General features: G+C 36.8%; 1 long non-coding RNA gene across 3 annotated transcripts; it reads left to right on the top strand.

The window, feature by feature from the left end:
• The first annotated feature begins 8,424 nt into the window (after positions 1-8,424).
• On the top strand, positions 8,425-14,138 carry LOC132044931 (uncharacterized). 3 transcript variants are annotated; one of them, XR_009412311.1, is made up of 4 exons: positions 8,425-8,691; positions 9,651-9,763; positions 10,956-13,144; positions 13,886-14,138. It is a non-coding gene; the product is annotated as an uncharacterized LOC132044931 (long non-coding RNA). The 3 variants fall into 3 exon arrangements; XR_009412309.1 differs by having other exon boundaries at positions 8,426-8,691; positions 10,956-11,016; XR_009412310.1 differs by having other exon boundaries at positions 8,429-8,691; positions 10,956-12,338.
• Positions 14,139-18,871: the final 4,733 nt, after the last annotated feature.

Genomic DNA, 18,871 nt, shown 5'->3' with positions numbered 1-18,871 from the left:
AGGATTAAAGGGAGTTGAAATGGAAATTGTGAAGTCAGGAGACTAAGAAACCCTTCTAATTCGGAGAGAAACGTGTTACGAGGACGTTTCGAAATCCGTTAAGACTTCGACTTACTCTAAAATACGTGACAAAGGCGATGCGGTGAGGTGGACGCGATTATACTAGCGTTAGAGCCTCGTATTTCATCGGAGTTCCGAGGTTAAGCGTGCTAGAGTGAGAGAAATTCTAGGATGGGTGACCCCCTGGGAAGTTTTCTGAAAATTCTACAAATTCAGACGCAAGAAGTAATGAGGAGTTAGAGTGACTTAAGGATAAATTAAGAGTCCGAGGAGTGGGCAGAAACCCTAAAAGGTTGCGCAGAACGGAGCGAATTAGACCGACAAAGAGGATGAAAGTGCATCACAATTCTAGGATTAAGGTAAGTCGGAATAGTGTATGGAGATATCTTGTAAGCAAGATAGTAGGGACTATATTTGTACATAGGTACGCACAGGATATCCTGTACATGGTTAGATCAGCGGATATATGTATTCCGGTAATCAACGTGGCGGTACATGGAAGGCATTAACCGGACAGAGTAACGAGGTTCAAGTGGAAAAATATATAAAGAGTGCAAATGTTACAAGGCAAGCTGATGTTGTTTTCACTACAAGTTAAGCTTGGAAAGTGTTAATACCAGGATAATTGGAGAGGGAAGAAAGTGAGTAAAATGAACGGTAAGGGGATCAAAATGTCGGGATAAAAGTACCGCTTAATTGAGATTGGAAATACGGATTTAGGTCAAGGTAGAATTGGGCGATAGTATAAGTACACCCCTAAAGGGGGGAAGCGAGGGAGAGAGGTACAAGTGTAAGACGAAGATAATCGACGCTACAATGTCCTGGATACGAATGCTTGGGCCGCAGGTAAAGCTCTTTGCTGGGACAAGCTAGGGAGATCGAAAAGCAAGCAGTAAAGGGATAGAAGTCAGGGTAATAATCGAGATGACGCTGAGAATTAATTGTAAGTATCCGGAATAACGTGATATTAGGAAATGGAGACTTAAAGTGGGAATACGATAAAGAAAGATAACGAGTAGCCTACGGAGACATTGTGAAAGGTAGTACGGCTATACGGGATCAAAGATTAAAATGTAGGTAATAGAGTGGTTGCTAGCAGTAGAAAATTTCCTATGGTAGGAAGTAAGAAGAGCAGGGAAAAAGGAGTATGACAAGGTAGACTCCTAGCAAATGCGAGCACGGGAGTAAGATGTGGAATGATACGAATCAGGAGAAGGAACGATCGTGACTAAGATTAAATATGCAGGTCGTGCAAGGGCAGTCATGTTACCTATGAATATTTATACACTGGAGGTGAGACCAAGTAAATGCGTAACGAGCAAAGTTTAGGGTCGGTAACAACAATACGGTGATAATACCTTAGGTGCATTAAGGAAAGATGTTAGGATGGTTTGAGACAAATTGCTGAGGCGGTTCTTAGAATAATTTGACCCCCTTCGTACATTCGGGTAAAGATGGCAACATCACGTGTGACAAGAAAGTTGAGAGCAAGATCCGAGCAAAGGGACGATAGAAGCGTTCGGATTAGAGATAAGGTAATGACATGAGCCAATGAGTTGAAAATGTGACAAGATGAGTAAAGAAATATTGTAAGACGATTTAAGCAAGTGGTCAGAACTAGTTGGCCACAAAAAGGAGGGTGAATTTGTACGCCAACCTCTTTCAGAATTGTATCGACCGATAATGGTTAAAGCAGGGAACGACTATTAGTAGCTCAGAAACGGCAGAAATCATATGACGATAATCGGTATCGACACTTAGAATTTCAGACTGGCAAATGGGTATGCTTGAAGATATCATCCATGAAGAACGTAATCAGATTCGACAAGAAGGAAGAGCTTAACTCGAGATGCACCGAACCTTATTACACTAATTGTAAGGCAAGAAGGTTGCGTGCTAAAGACGTAGCTTCCGTTAAGGCACTGGGGCGGAATAATAACAGAAAGGAAATGACTTGCGAACCTGAGGAGGAAATGAAAGAGGAATATGATTGGTAAATGGGATTGTATGTTATGGTAGTAAAGGAAACCCCCCTCGAGATCCTTAAGACCCTATACGACTAGTTGAACATTCGAGGACGAATGTTCTAAAGGGGGGAAGGATGTTATATCCCGTATTTTGTACGTCGGGATATTCCGAGCCAAATGTGAAAAGTTTTGGATAAGGCTATTTTCCGACTTTGTTTTAAGGCACGAGTTGCTTATGATTTCATTGGATGGAGATATTAATGAAAATTTGGGGTTAAAAGTGAAATCATGGAAACTAATATTTCATGAAATATGGGGCCAAAAGTGAAGTTTTGGAAACTTGGAATTTCATGAAAAATAGCATATGGCCATGTATGGTGGGGTCCTCTCCCCTTTGGTTGGCCAAATTTAATTAGTCCAAATTATGAGGGCACAAGTGTTCATTTTATATTTGTATAGATATATATATATATATATATATATATATATATATATATATATATATATATATATATAAGAGATGATTAAGCAAGACTTATTCATCTTTTGTTCCAATTCTAGAAACTTAAAGAGAAGTGGAGAAAGAAAAAGAAAGGAGAAAAACACACGGCCATGGCTGGCCGAATCCTAGCCATGAGTGGTGATCAAGAAAAAAATATTTTCTCTTAGCTTTTCTAATCATTGGAGGGTCCTTATTAACATGGGCTAGTTGTTGGAGCAAGCAAACCACTTATTCTTGCAAGAACTACCCATAGCCAAGTGAAGGAGAAAGTGAAGAAGGTAAGGTTTAATCTTTTCTTTTATATGTTATAAATGGTTTGTGGATGTTGTAATAGGTAGATATGAATGAAAATCATGAAAATATGGATGTGGGGATGAAACCGTGCATGTGTGGGTGTTGGCCGTGTGTGTGTGGTGTGTAGGAATAATGAATTAAGTGTATTTAGCATGTTTGTGTATTGTTGTAATGTGTGAAAATGGATGAAGATCATGAAAGTTGTGGGTTAGTTGTGGTGGCCGAAAATGGGGTGTGTTGTTGGCAAGGAATGAACAAATTTTAATTAGTGTAATTTGGTTGTTGTGTTGTGGATTATGTGGTGAAAATGGAGGTATTGGATGATACAAGTTGAAGTTGGGATCGTTTGTAAGCTAATGTAGAAGTTAGCATATTGATAATATAGTTTCTTATATTTACATGAATGATGTTGAAAAATGTGGTTGTTGATGTATTTGATGAAATTGAAAGAAAGAAACGTATTGTTGTTATTCTTATGACATTTGAAAAGTTTCGGGTGGAGTGGCCTATTGGTTGGGTTGGTTTGAATATTGTATGGATTACTTGGAATGTTCTTAAATCGTGTGTGAATGGTTGCGGATTAGTAATCGAATATATGAGCATTGGTATTGAATTGATCGTATGTAGTTTATTTGAATATAAATGAAATGTTGCCGAACTGTGTAGAAGGGAGTTATTAATGTTAGAATGCGTCGGGATTGATTATTGATACTGTTATTATGTTTGTTGGTATTGTTGATAATGATTTGGCCGAGTTAAATTCTCGGGGATGTCCAATTTATAGGGGAAATGCTGCCGAAATTTTTGTAGACAAAGTGTTAATTTGGATTTGGATTCTTAAGTGTTATGGCAAATGGTTGATACCTAATGACGTTATTGTAGATCGTGAGAAATCGAGACGTAAGTCCGGATTAGCTCAGGAGGCGATCGAGGTATGTAAGCTTCACCCTTCTTTCTTTGGCATGTCTTAGTGAAAAGTAAGTTATGACACGTACCCCGAGGTAATTCCACTCTTGCGGTCCGAGCATGTTCATGATCCATATTTGTTTCTTGATATTCATATTCTTAATATAGTCAAATTATAGTCTTTATGTTTTTCGCATGAATGGATTTTGAAGATTGCATAAAAGTTGTTTTCAAAAAGAGTTTGTTTCCTAAACGATTCCGAAACTACGAACGTCCGTAACTTTCGCAGAAAGGCTCGGATCGCTTCGATTTGTTCGTAGAAAGTGCTAAAGTGAGTAAAGTTTGTAACTTTCCGAGGCGAACTCGGATTGGTTTGGCGTATGATTATGATCCCTATGGTTTGAATATGACTATGACCCTTATGGATTTGTAAATACGTATGATGTATGTTATGTTTCCGAAAGATATTTGATATAACTATTGTCCGATTTTCAAATGACACTCCGCTTAGACTACTTCATTGAGTCTTTGAGTATGATTTTATATGCATATGGTTTGTCACTACTCCGCTCGTGCCAGCCTCAATATGTCCTGCACTGCGTCCCGGGCCAGGGCATGTATTCGTGCATGACTCTATTGCATTATTCACCGCGTCCCTCACTAGAGGGCCGGGGCACGTTATATATATATATATATATATATATGTATATATGATGTGATGATATGGAGATGGTGGCCAGGATGGCATACCGAGTCCCTTGCTAGCGGGGCCGGGACACGCTATTCACCGAGTCCCTCACTGTGAGGGCCGGTCCGTAAAAGCGTATGTATATGTATATGTATATGCATGCATGATAATGATATGATTTTACTTACGCGTCCCTTGTTAAAGGGCCGGGGCACGTTATATAAATATGTATATGATGATTTTACCTACCGAGTCCCTCACTAGAGGGCCGGGACACGCTATATATGTTTACATGATGATTATATGATTTGATATGCATGATAAACGTTTTCAAAGGCAAGTTTTATGATTTTCTGTACTCATTACTTCAGTATGATCCCGCTTATTGTATTTCATGGTTTACATACTCAGTACATATTCCGTACTGACCCCCTTTCTTCGGGGGCTGCGTTTCATGCCGCGTGTGTACACCCGCATGAGTGAAGATATTAGCGAAGATGTTCAGTGGGATTGGCGAGCTCCATTTTCTCCGGAGTGCTTTGCTGATTCTGAGCATTATGATATGGATTCATGTTCCATGTTAGAGACTTTCGCGTACGATTGTCGTGTGTGTAGTATGTCGGTTTTGTAGTGGCTCCATGTGTTCGATGTATTGTGATGCATTATTTTACAGGTTTTATACGATTACAGGTCTTACTTGATTTGAAAAATATGAAAGCAAGTTTTGTTTTTCGAAAATCTTTCATTATGTCCTTATGTTATGCTATGAGGGCCCAATATGATTATGAGTGTCACGGGAGTCAGCGGGTTCGCTCGGCCCTAGGTAAGGGTCGGGTGTCCATCACACCCTATCGGATTAAGGGTGTGACAATTAACAACATTAGCAATCAACACTATCAATCCAGCTCCTTAACACCATAAGAACAATCCCAAAAATTTATAATTATAGCATAGCGAGTGGCAAGCTCGGTTTCCGATCCTACAACAATAGTTTTGAACTCCTCTTCTTTCCAGAATTTATTCACACACTAGCAACATCAACAACAATGAAAATAACAATCAGCAACACGTCCATCCCTCCAACAATACAAGAATAACCTCCACAATCCATTAGGTCAACATTCAACAATAGCTTAGGACTTCTATTCGATGTTTCACAAGTTCTTGACAAGACAATATAAGTAAAGCTTCAGCTAGCTCATATGCATAAAGAATAATTGAAACCTTACCTTGATTAGAAGTCCTCAATTAACTCATAATAAAAGCACCTCCTACATGTGTTCACTTCCGCACAAAACGATTATCATACTAGTGCTAATCGACCTGAAACGTAACGACGAACTATGAGCCTACTACTTTTCAATTATATGGGTCTCTCCACGTCCTTTTACCTTACAAAACTTATAGGAACAGTAGCAAAAGAGATAGCTCAACAACAACACAAAACAGTCCACAAAACAGCCCAATAAACCTAACAACTTAAAGTTGATTTTTATGCGGTTTCTTTTCAATTTCCTACCTTTAAAGTGCTCCAATAAATTCAGTTCGTGGGGGAGGAAAATAGAAGGTTAACCCTTACCTTTTCTATAGAAATATTTCTCTTGGTTCAGATTCTAACAAGCTTTAATCTTCCCTTCAACATCAACTTGAAAAGGGATGTAAATCACCTAGAGTTTATAGGGTTTTAGGGGCTGTTTTGTAAGAAATGTTAGAAGAACACTTATAAACCCTAAGAGAAAGAGGGATGCTGCCTTGAGAATGTGGGGAGAGATGTTTATGTTGCTTCTAAGTGTAAATGAGGTGATATATGAATATATATATCCTCCTAAAAGGGCTTGGGCAGATGGGTATTGGGCTGCCCCAGATCAGCCCATCTCTATCCTTTTCCTTTCTATTTTTAACTAGGTCCATACGCTTTAAGTAGGTGCATCACCTACTTGTCGTTAACTTGTCACCTACTCAAGCAAGTAGGACGGAAAGTAAGTAGGTTAAGCAAGCACGTCGGGTAAGCAAGCTATCCCTCATTTATATTTTCCCAAATTTCTTTTCTCTCAACTTAGTCATGTATATATTGAATGAAAATACAAGATGTGACAATAAGCATGTCTGATATCGTATAACCTCGAAGATATTGTCGATGTGAAAGATTAGGAGAACTAATCATATGATAAATCTCAAGGTACCAAACTACGAGGTGTAACATCATATAATAGGAATATGATCCTTACATAGGTATTCATAAAGCTCTAGTGTAGGCATGACATGAATACATCGAATCTGAGTAGAATACTTCTGAGATAAGTACCGTAGAATACCTAAAAGGATCTCACTTTGAACATGGAACCTACCTTACTTCGAACCTTACATTGTTCGCTCTGAAACATAGATATGAATACCTTGGCTTAACTTGCTTATTATCATGAGCGGATCATAAAGGATTGAGAGAAAGGAATCATTCATACGAATCATATGAGACACTTCGTCTTAGAACATAGACATGGCATGGGTACATCAAACTAAAGGACGTAACATAGAACATACATTCATGGAAACGGGATTAATATGGCATAAAACCTGAATACATGAGTAGCATGGCATGGGGCATAGGGGCATGAGAAACATGGCGTTTACATGAGTACTTCGAAGCTACATACCCTGGCGTTTGGACATTCGGTAATGAATATTGAAGTAAGAATAAGACATAAGTGTGACTTGCATGGAGTACAATTTGTAGGCTTCACTCTTGGGTCAGGGACATAGGTCATGAATAAAGCATTACCTTTAGAACTTAGATATACTGAAAGAATAGGACATGGTTCAACATAGCTTACTTTTATAACTGTAAGTCGACACCCTCATTATAAACTAAAACTCATGAAGGAAGGGATTGTAGGCATGATAGCACCTAAGACATGAGTAGAAAGTCACCTTATACATAAACAGGGCATAGGTACTTCGGAAAAGAGAAGGGCATCCTTTGTGCCAAGCTACGAGATGGTTTAAAACATTAGCCAAAGGAACATCAGCACGAATTACATCGAATCGTGGGTAAGTCATCCATCTTGATCTACTTTCAACATTACCTATCACAATCATTGTTACGATACCGCTACAAGTGGGATGCATGAAGAGATGAATTGGGGTACGAGTATGTGGCAACGTGGATAGCATAATCATTGGGATCAAAATAAGACATTTACCTTAGGCATTCTCCTCTTATTCAAGGGATAGGTGTAGATCGCATAGGACTTTTTGCCTTTAAACATTGACATTACCTTCTCCCTGATCCTTATCAAAATCATCATCATATTCAAAAATCACTTAGAAGCTAGAACATGGACGTATAAAGCACGATAGATACATGTGACATGAATATGGTCATTAACTTTGAACATGAGTACAACCTAATGTGCGAAACATGAAAGGACATTTCCCTTGCATCGTCTACTTTCGTACGGAGTCTTAACTCTTGTATCTAAAATGTGGAGTGTAAAGCTCTAACAAGGGCATGATATAGGTATGCTAGGCATGCGTAGAGTACGTCTGGGCATTGGTACTACATAGTGCATGAATTATTCTTGAATTGGAAATGTTACACTCTGAAACCCCCTATTCGCCTTAAAACTCGATCTCATAACATATTTTCCTAATACTTGATCTCAACAGCGTGACAAAAGACGAATTCTACATGATTTATCTTAACTACATGAAACTGTGATCCTCTGACATAATCCTCTAACGCCTATCAACTTACGAAACACAAAATCTATATCGACACCAACTACAAGAAAACATGCTTTCAACCACCACTTCTTAGCGAAGGGATATGAATCCGGTCGTTAAAAGAATATTATAACGACCAAATATTTTTCCGGTTGTTAAAGTGAAATTTGAGCCTAGAGGAATTATGAGGGGATAATATTTGATCTTTAAAAAGCATAATACCCGGTTGCTAAAACTAATCAATTAATTAAAAAGGGCGCTAACCTTTCCCTCTTATTTTTCCCAGTACACTAGGCCACCCACCCTCCCGCCCCTACTAACCCCAAATAAAAGAAAATACCTCAAGTTCTCTCTTTTGCAATTTTGCCCAACCCACCATCCCCCACGCTCGAATAAATGAAAGAAAAGTCCTTATTTTCTGTACAAAATTTATTGTTACTGAGCACGGAGCAACTCGGCGAAGAATCACATAAGATTCTAGAGTCCTCGCTGCGACTAATCTTCCATTTATGTTGAAGTGGTCTTAGGGTTTCGTTCACCTTCTCACCAAGGTAAGTTTTCTGCCAAGTATCTAACCTTCCAGTTGTAACTGTTGTAGAATTGAAAATTCCTTTATTGTTCCAATTATCTCTCTTGGTGATACATTTTGTTCAAACATAATGATTTTCTTCTTAGAATTTCACGTTTGCTTATATAATTACACCCAGCTTTTAAGAGCATTACCGATTAGTGTGGAGGAGTAGCTTTTTTTCCCTTTGATTTGTTGTGATATAACTATGAAAATAGTTGATGGTGTTATTTGATTAGTATTTTTAGTAAGTTAAACTTAATTATTGGGGTTCAAAAAAGATGTTCTTGCATGCAGTTTCACTAATAATTTCACTGTGTTTATCACTTAAAGGGAAAATATCGGTATGGAGTTTGAGGATAATATTGATCATTAACCGGATGAGTAATTATGGAATAGTATGCTTAGTATGATCAACAAAAAATTAATAAGCTCATAGCAATATTAAGGAACTCATACCAGGATACTATACTGTTGTCACTTGAATGATGTTTGCAAATGGGACAAGTACAATACAAATTATGTGCCATTGCAGCATACAACAAGGCTCTATTTTCATTGACATCAAATGCTTTCAACCTATTGCTGAAATGGAATGTGAATTTATGTTGATGGCGCCACTGACATAGTATCTGTAAAGTGAACTATGAAATATTTATTAACTAGCTGAATTGTAGCAAATCACATCTACACCGCCTATTCCATGTTCAAAGTTACATTTTTAAGACATTTTTGGACAACTGACTCTAGTTACTAGATGAAATCTATGTTATCATGTAGGATTTTCATTTAATTGACACGCACACACAGAATCTTTCTGATATGAACATTCATCGTGTTGTTATTCCAGGCCTCGCTTGGGTAATATATTTCTTATGCAGGTGGATTCTGGCTCTGTCTGATGATAAAAAAAATGATCAAATTATACTCCTTATGTTGTAGGTTTCTCCCCTGTGTCAAGTGAAATACTGTGAGTTTTCATAATGTATTTGGTGCCAATTGCATTTGCCGACCTTTTGGTGCATTTCTACTAGGTTGGAGGTTTGATTGTTGTGGTACCTCCCTTTTATATTTCATTCTCACCCTTAACATTGCTCAAGTTTTCTCAATGAATAGCAATTGTAAAATTGATGTACAATTATGTTACTGTTGTAAAATAAATATCACTAATGTAACTATAGACTTGTCCAAAGTAATCCAATATCTTTTAATTGGTCGTAATTGGAAACGTTAATATGTGGCAGACTCTAAGTTCCACAATACTAGCAATACTTGGGTGGTTTTCTTTGTTATTCCTTCTTTCCTGATACTAACACCTTCCTAATATATAGGTTCATAATGTTAGTAAAGATGCTACTGATTATAATATAAATTTGCTTAAATATCTGTGACTTTTAAGGAATAGTGTGAGTCTCTTGATATTTGCAGTCGTGATACTAGCAAGGTGGCTATTCGGTGCCCAATAAATAGTTGTACTGATGGAGGGATTTGAATGGAGAGGTATGTGATGTCTGCTATATTGTTGTTATACTGTGAAGTGGTTTGGCACTTAGCTTTTGTTGTGCTGACGGAACTCAAAATCGTGCTTATAAATCTAAATTCTGATGTGCAGATAAATAAAAAGCTTTTTACAGTTATGTCTACTTGATAGAATCCTCTAAAATCTTCTAATCAATATAACCTATTAATCGGAATTTTTTCTTGTTGCAATCTAATTATAACCACATGCGGTGTTGATCATCACCCTCCTTTAGATATTCTGAGGAGGTACTCAAAAGTAGATCATGGAATCTCATCCATCATGCTTAACCATGATGGATGTCCATCCTTCGTTTTTGTCTTTTGTTGGGACATAATTGAAATGATTTACTATTTATCCTATAGCTACATAGCCTTATAGGTAACTATCTCATAGGACCAGTGTAATCTCCTCAAGATCGAATGAGCAGGTGAATTGATTTGCCCACATTACTCAACTAGTGAACTAAATGACCTATATCTGTGTTCTTCTTTAGTACTGTTCACTGGTGCTTTTAACATGTTCACTTTGGCACCACAATTTGTTGATAGTGTTGTTTTAACTAGTGGCGATCAAAAAAATTTAAATCATGGGTGCTCAACTACTATTTTTAAAGTTGCTACTGAGATTGAGTGCTCAATTAATTTATTTATATGAATTACTAGTTTTTCTATATAAATAATAGCGTTTGGCTCCATAACTAAGAGCACCTATAACTTTTAACATAGGTCCAATCATTGATAGTCCTGGTTAGGTGATCTTTGCAACAACAGAGGAGCCTTATTTCAGGTTTGTCCAAAACCTTTCGCTTAGCTTTTTTATGTTTGGACGCAAAGCTAAACATCTGGTGAACTCAAATGCTGAGAGAGAGTATAAAATCAATAATCTTCTATTTATTCTATTGCCAAAGTGACGAATTTACATGTCTTACAGAGTGTGTATGATAAATGAGCTTTTTCATGTATACTGTCTCTTAAATAAATTATTTTCTAAACCTCTATATTGTTAATGTGAGACATCTGACAGAGATACTCTGTAAAAGCTCAACTGAGTGTTCACCCCCCACCCTCCACCCTCCACCCCCTCTCTTTGCAGTTTGGTGTTAAGGTACATATAAATTTATTATATAGCTGCCTAAAAAATGAGTAATTGATTCTGCTGAATTTGGTTACCTTGCATATGAGACTGAATAATAGGCTATCAAGAATTTTTGGGGTCGTAAGCTCAGTTTCAATACCAGTGTGTTGGGTTTATATGTTACATATAACATAATGAAAATGAATCTGCAAGGGTTATAATTTGCATTTTTTTCATTTTAGTTTTCCATGTCCCAAATATCCTCTCAGCCATTGTTATTTCTTTTTAGCAATTACTTTGATTTTCCATAAGTTGAACAGAAGATAGTCGTGCGACCATATGGGATGTAGAAGCTTTAGGAAAATTTAAGATGCGCATTTCTTTCTCAGTTTCCCCAGCATGTTTATAGTTACATAAATGGAGAAATGCAGTCCATTCACTGTACAAATGGTGACTGTGATTTTTTTTTTTTTGGGCAACAACTTTATTTTTTTGGCTAGCTTTTGAAGTTTTTTTGTTGTGAGTTACAGGGGCATAGCAGTTGATGCTTGCATATGCAGATTTGTTCCTTGTATCATCCAATCAGTGCATATATTGAATATATTAATGTCCAGCCTTATTCATTTCACTTTTTGCAATTTTTCCACTACTTTGTGACTTGTATTAAGGCATTGGCTTAATTGTCCTCATTTTTTGTGCTTGTTGATTTCTTTCTAGGTTTTACACTAATAGATGCCTGCCATTTTAGATTAGCCTTATTAGTGAGATAATGCGTGAGATATCTTTTAGTTACAATTTTGTCTTTGGCTAAGTGCATTTTCCTTTAGTCTAGTTTTAAACATAACTGCTCAACTACATAATCTATTTCTTTTTTCCTACAATCTATCTTGTTGGCATGAACAAATTGGAGCAAAAATGGAGTTTCACGCGAGGCTCTCATAAACAGTGGGTCATGGAGTCAATCATTCCACCTCTGAAACTTGTACAAACACTAACAAAATAGTGCTATTTTAGTTTTTGTTCGCTAGGTGGAGGTTAGTCATCTCAGTCTTGTTCATTTATATATATATATTTTTTGCGAACTATTTAATGTACTCCATGAGAAAATATAATAATTTACTTTGACAGCTTAACTTGGAAAAATGAGCATAATGGGCACCATTCTTTTACTTTTCAGTAGTTTAATATTGGGAAATGTCTTACTTTAACTGAAATAATAATAATTATTAGTACCAATGCAAAGGTAATTCAACTAATTATAACTAAATATTAATTATCATGATTGTGTCTCTCTTTATTGAAAGCTAGTTGACCAAAATGATGCTACTTTAAATTTCAAACTGTATGAGGAAGTGACAGAGTGAGTACTGCAGTTGTTTGGTGTTTCAGTTTAACAAAACATTTTAAACGAAAAACCAAAAATCGAATCTTTTAAATTTTAAACTGAAACCGATCAAATAATCGAATAAACTGAATTTCTCTGGTTTAAACTGTTTAATGCCCACCCTAACATAGAACACTAGAAATACTAGAAATCAAAGCAGTAACAAAAGTTTGGTTATAAAATGAAGTTTGGTATATGAACAACAATTAACTAGGAGAAAAGAAAAGAATATTATTCTTTTTTCTATTTTATGGAGATATCACTTCTATCCTTAGCCAATGGCGGATGGCGGATGGTGGATGGCGGCTATCTTTCACCTTTAAACTGTTGTCTTTCATTTGTATCTTTGTGGGATTAAAGAAAGTTATTTTCTAGTATAGAAATTGTGGGAGTGGTTCTCTCCAGCTTCTTTTGATTCTGGAAAAATCAGGAAGAGACACCTCAAGTTGTTTGCTGGTTAGTTTATTAATTGATTGTGTTGGGGCATATGCCTGATCAAACATGTCTTGGCTAATGTGGTAATGCATACTACTTGTTAGCTTTGGTTTTATTTAAGACTATACAAATTTATATGTAGATTCAATACTATTGGTATGTCGCCTTTGAAGTCTTTTATTTGCTCTTCTGATTGCATTAATGGTGAAGCTGGGGTAGAAGACTCTCCAAAAAAGACAACAATGAGGAACCATAGGTCCTTCAAATTCTGTCATTGTAGATTACATTTATCTCTCTATATTCTTTTGTTTTATTTTTATCTGTTACTTTTTCGCCAATCTTTTTGGAATTTGATCCAGCCAAGGTAACGGTAAGCTTGCCTCTATATCTAGAGAAGCTGAATTTAAGAACTTCAGTTGGTTGACTCCACTGCAGCATGCATTTTCTTCACTATTTGTCTAGTGAGATTGGAGATAAATGAAGTTATTGCATAGATGGCCTGTCAAAATTGTCAATCATCAAAAAATATATGTGAACGTTCTTCAAATGTGCATACTCCAACAGATCTCTTAGTGAGCTTGATAGTGTGATGTCTCTAAAATTTTCAGGTTCTGTAATTTTGGGATTCATTTTTATAGATTCAACAATATTTTCTATTAGATGAATTTTAGAAGTAATAAGATATCATTGAGGCCTCTTCTTTCTTCTGTAATGGTTTATTCTTTGTTACTAAACTCTGACATATACTTGTTCTTTGAACAGATCGAGAATTCAAAGTTGAAGAACCTGTCCTTGAAGAAAGTGTTAAGCAAGTTGAAGTGGAGAGGTTCTTTTGTTTTGTTAGGGATGGTTCAAAGACAATGTCTTATGTACATATTCCTCAATTTTGTTCTCTCATTTTAGAAATTGATAAAAATGATGCCGTACAATTTGGATGGATATTTTCTGGTAATATGATGTTTTAGTTCTTTGTATTAACAATGAAATTTATATGAATATAGATTATTGTTCTACTTCCGGACGTGTCTTGGTGTGTGCGAAAGCATATGAGATAATTATCACTATTCGTGTAATATAAATTTTTGTAAATCAATGGGCAGTAGCGACAGGAAAATTGGTTGTTAATAGTAATATACAATTAACGAAGGGAATTTCGTCGGTAAAATCACTTATAACTACCAAATTAGTTAGTGTCATCAAAGATTATTAACGACCAGATGGCTTATTAGCGAAAGGAAAACCTGGTCACTAAATGGATGTATAACGACCAGAATTTATGTTGTCGCTAAAGGATCTTCAACGATCGGGTTTCAATTCGGTCGTTAACTTCTGGGCAGCAAGGCTTTTAACGACCGATGATGACCGGATTATTTCCCGTTGTTATTGACTTATAGCGACCGTATTTGGTCTTCTAACGACCAAATTTCCCCTCGCTAAAGACCTATTTTCTTATAGTGACCTTATCATATGATCTCCCCCTTAGTTCAAAAGAAGACGTCTAAAGCCTGTGGATCCCTTAAGTTAGCGAAAAGTGGTCATCTCATCGTTCTGCTAGTTTTCTCTAAATTTCTTCCTGCCTCTAAGACTATCTCCATAAAACTTGTCCCATTATTTCCTTACCTACCTTATCTATTACCCATCATAATAATATTCTTATGGCAACTTACACCCTGCCCTTTAATTCGGCCTAAACCACATAAACAAGTTAGAACTATGCCAAGAGACTCGACATTATCTGATCACATCTTCTGGTCAAAAACTACCCTCTTTCAGTCACTTACCCCATCACACTCTACGTTTGAAGGAAAGATTAAAATACTCTACTCTGACTCATTTGCCATTCCTTTTTAAACACCTGCTAGCATCATGTTTTCTGATTCTATTCCGAATGCTAAAGTGAAACATAGATCATTCCTAACTTCCCTCATGATATGACCCTATTCTGAGGTGGTACACTATCTCTTCTATCCCATAGACATGGATCACACTTAGTGAAAATCTCATCAGTCTTAAATGATAGATTGAAAGACTTAACTCCGAACTTTCTATACACTTTAAAATCATATCATACTATGCACATCAGGGGGTAAACACTTAAACACCTAATCTTAGAGGGAACTGTCACATCTTATCATCTTATAGTAGTATCTACTCCTTGTAGTAACGTCCTACTCTCTAGGTCTGATCTGAATAAGCTTAAATAATTTAAAACTATCCCAAGAAATTCAATATCATCTGCTTGTGGTTTTCTTATCGTACTCAGTCCTTTCTTAGTCACGTGCATAGTTCATATGGCAAAAATATATATATATATCCTTGAAAAAGTCGAGACTTTCTAGTATTACAGGTGGTTTGCTCTTAGGTTATTTCTTGCTCAAAACTACCGTGGACAGTTTACGCCTGCTACGGTTTACATCATAACATCTTACCTTGTAGGTTCTTAAATCTGAACTATTATGCTTATACTATAGCTCCATGGTTAAAGAATCTAAATAAACTCATTCTGTAAGGTATATAACCTACGTGTACAATCATACCGAAATTTGTCTTTAAAATAGTACTATCACCTGATAAACACACCATGCACCATTTGGCAAGTCTTAGGTCTCGAATTTTTCTTCTCGCCGCTTACACAGTGGATACGTTCGGAATTCGATAGAAAGAGGATGTTACTTATTTCTCTAAGCTTCATGGCACGAGCTAGAATAATTCCTGATAACTCCATCTGAAAGCAACACATCGATAATGATTAGCTTTACATCTTCCTTATCCATTAAGACGAGGCGTATTTGGTAGAATGGGGAACAATGTATGAGTTCAAGTGATTTCTGATAACATAGCTCTATTGCACGATCTAGAGTTGAAAGAAGTGAGACAATCCTAAATGTCTTGGTGGTCAACCACGCGCACACACATATAAAAGTAACCCCACTGGCCACAGTTTCATAGACTCCCTAAGACACTTGAACCTAGGCTCTAATACCATTATATGTCACACCCCGAACCATGGCTTGGGTGAAACACGGAACTCGATGCCTTACTGCATGTGACCGAGCGAACCACATGGCTTGCTAATCATCATAAGGCATACATGTTACATCTCGGAGATTCGGACTGTTGCATTGTGAGTAGACCAATGCGAGCTTTAAGTGAACATGAAGTCCTTATGAGATTAAAGAGAGTATTTGATGACTTTAAGCACGTACCATAAGATTTTGAAGTTATATGAATCAGTGAAACTAAGTTCGTTGAAGGAAGTGGAATGTAAATCATGTTTGGGAAGGTTTCGCAACAAGTGAGCTATAATTTGTTTAGTGATGTCTTGAGGGGGAGATATAGGGCCCCTTAGATGGTTAATGATGCGTTATGCAAGTTCCAATAAGGTTCCATAAGGATTGGAGGTTGGATGAATCGTCGGGAATAAATTTTGGGAAAATATGGATTGTACGGCCCGTCTAATGGTCCGTAGAACCATTCTAAAGAATGGTAAACCCCTGGTGGGATTATACGGTCCATTTATACGGACCGTATAAATTGTACGGACTGTATAAATAGACAGTTTTCCTTTTTTTTATATATGGATTACCCTTGTTCTTTTTTTCATTTCCCACTTTCCGCAAACTCTTGAAAGCCCTAGAACCTTCTTCCAAGCATATTCCACTCAAACCCAAGAGAAATCAAAGATCAAAAATCAAGAATCAAGATATTCAAGTGTTGGGAGACTCACTAGGGTTGTAGGATTCAAGAATTCCTTGGGTGTTGAAGTTAGGGTTTCATTCAAGTTGGTAACTTGATCCAAGGCTTGTTTTCAAGGGATAAAAGGTTAGTTTTCATGTCTATCTTCGTATTATTGAGAATGTTTGGTTATAATCAACTTGTTTGAGGAAAGAAAGTGAAAAAGGAAGTTCAAACGTGGGTTTGATGATGTTATTGTTACATCCGGCATTTTTGCGTATTTGGAAAACTTGGAATTAACCTTGACTTGCAAGGAATGAGGTCAAGATTGAATTTTTCTTAGTATGTGTATGATGGTTATGGAAGTTTGAATGCGGAAACAATGGAGAAGGCCTAAGGGCAAAATGGGAATTTCGGAAATTTGTTTCGGGAATTGTAAAAACATGATGCATGAAGAATTGGGCTCAAAAAAAAAAAAAAGAATGAAAACTTGGCCCAAGGAAGTGGGGGTGGCCGGCCATGTTGAGGCCCAAGTCCACCAAAATTAGTAAATTTTCCATGTGCCAAGCATGTGGTTAATTAAGGGGTAAAATATATATGAGATTATCCATAGAAGGTTCAAGAAAGAAAAAGAGAAAACCATTGAGAGCTCACAAGGAGACTCTCGGCCGAACAAGAAAGAAAAAAAAAATCTCCAAGCCTTTTGCTCCATCCAAAAATCTTGTTCTCCTTGAATTCCTAGTAAGTTCAAGATGCTTGTCTACGTGGTATAATTAGTTTGGCGAGAAAGCGACGTTTGTGACGAGTGGAAGTTGGAAGAGAAGGTAAGGATTTCATGCTTTTACTATGTTATGGAAGATTTGGTTGTGTTGTAGTATGAAGAATTAGATAGAATTTATAAAAATATGGAAATCCCATGACTTGGCCGTGTGCATGCATGTGCTATGTAGTTAGGATTAGTTGATTTTTAGGTTATATTCTAGTTGTAGTTGTTGTGTATTCTATATCGGAAATAGAAGTTTGATGACTTTGGTTGAAGTTGTGAATGTGAAGTGTGGCCGTGTGGGTGTATTGTGTGTGTGCCGTGTGGTACCATTGATGAAGGTAAGGTGACCATAATTTTATTTAGTGTATTAATTGTGTTGTTTAGAATCTTGTGAAGAAAATGGAAGGCTAATGGTCTTAGTTAACATGAAGAATTGGTTGTTAAGTTGATGTCGGAAAGTATGTGGTTTCATTATTGTTTATGTAATTATGGGGATGAAATTGTAAGATGCAAACTATGATAGTTGTTAATGGAATTGAAAGGTAAAAATATGTCATGGAAGTTTACGTTGGAAGTTGGAAGTTTTGAACGAATTATGGTTTCGGTGGAATCTTTGTATAATTTGTGAAATAATGCGAAATGCTCCCGAATTGTATTTGAATGTTCTTGAATGAGTAAGTGAGTATGAAAACATTGACATTAGTTTGAAAATGTGAAGTTAGTTGGAAGTTGTTGCTTATGAAGAAAGAAGATTAATGATGTTAGTAAGTGAATTTAGTTGATAATTGTTGTTGTTGGTGTTGTTGTTGGCTTGTTGTTGTTGACATTTGAGCCGAGATAGATTCTCGGGGTGTCATATTTTTAGGGGAGGTCTTTGCCGAAATTTCGGTAGACAAATATTAACCCAAGATTTGAATTCCAAGTCTCATGAATAGTGCGGTAAAAGTGACCATTTGCGGATTTTTGACGAAACGGGATTGGAGTTTTGGTAAGTGAAAAAGGCACGAAAGGTATGTAAAGTCTTCCCCTTCATTCTTTGGCATGTTCTAAACGTACTAGGCTCGAACGCGAGCCTTAGACAAGACTCGTCTCTTGAAACCCGAGATTGAAATTGACCCCATTTCCTTGACGTAATTGAACTAGTTCTTTACAAATTGTCATCCAAGTGATTTGTATGTATGCAACTTTCGCAAATGGACTCGAATCGTCCCAAAACTATCACGAATGATTCCACAAGGGTTATGATGCATAATTTGAGTTCGCCACCTCGATTCACCGAGGTGGGCCCATAGAGTCCGAGACCTCTT

The sequence above is a fragment of the Lycium ferocissimum genome, unplaced genomic scaffold (assembly GCF_029784015.1).
Source record: "Lycium ferocissimum isolate CSIRO_LF1 unplaced genomic scaffold, AGI_CSIRO_Lferr_CH_V1 ctg5519, whole genome shotgun sequence".
Classification (NCBI taxonomy): Eukaryota; Viridiplantae; Streptophyta; class Magnoliopsida; order Solanales; family Solanaceae; genus Lycium; species Lycium ferocissimum.
This window is presented reverse-complemented; position numbering and strand designations above follow the sequence as displayed.